The sequence below is a fragment of the Geospiza fortis genome, unplaced genomic scaffold, assembly GCF_000277835.1.
Source record: "Geospiza fortis unplaced genomic scaffold, GeoFor_1.0 scaffold491, whole genome shotgun sequence".
Lineage (NCBI taxonomy): Eukaryota > Metazoa > Chordata > Aves > Passeriformes > Thraupidae > Geospiza > Geospiza fortis.
In genome coordinates this window covers 882,997-883,291 of record NW_005054390.1, presented here as the reverse complement: position 1 = coordinate 883,291, position 295 = coordinate 882,997, and positions in this window count along the sequence as shown.

The following is a 295-nucleotide window of genomic DNA, read 5'->3' as shown; positions in this document are numbered from 1 at the left end:
TAGAACTGACTGCTTTTGTGAGCTGCTGCCTCGATTCGGCGGCTGAATTAGGATCTCTTACAGGGGTGAGCAGGACTCGTGGAAACGTGAGGGCACTCGTGAGAGGACTACAAGTGCACCGCAGGCCAGGACAGCGTCGCTAGTAGCAGCTTCCCCTCACAACGCACGAGCTCCTAAGGCAAGTCGGGCAGAACAGAGTGTAGAACTGACTGCTTTTGTGAGCTGCTGCCTCGATTCGGCGGCTGAACACTTGTGGCACACTTCTGACGGGAGACGACAAACCCGTTAGGTGGCA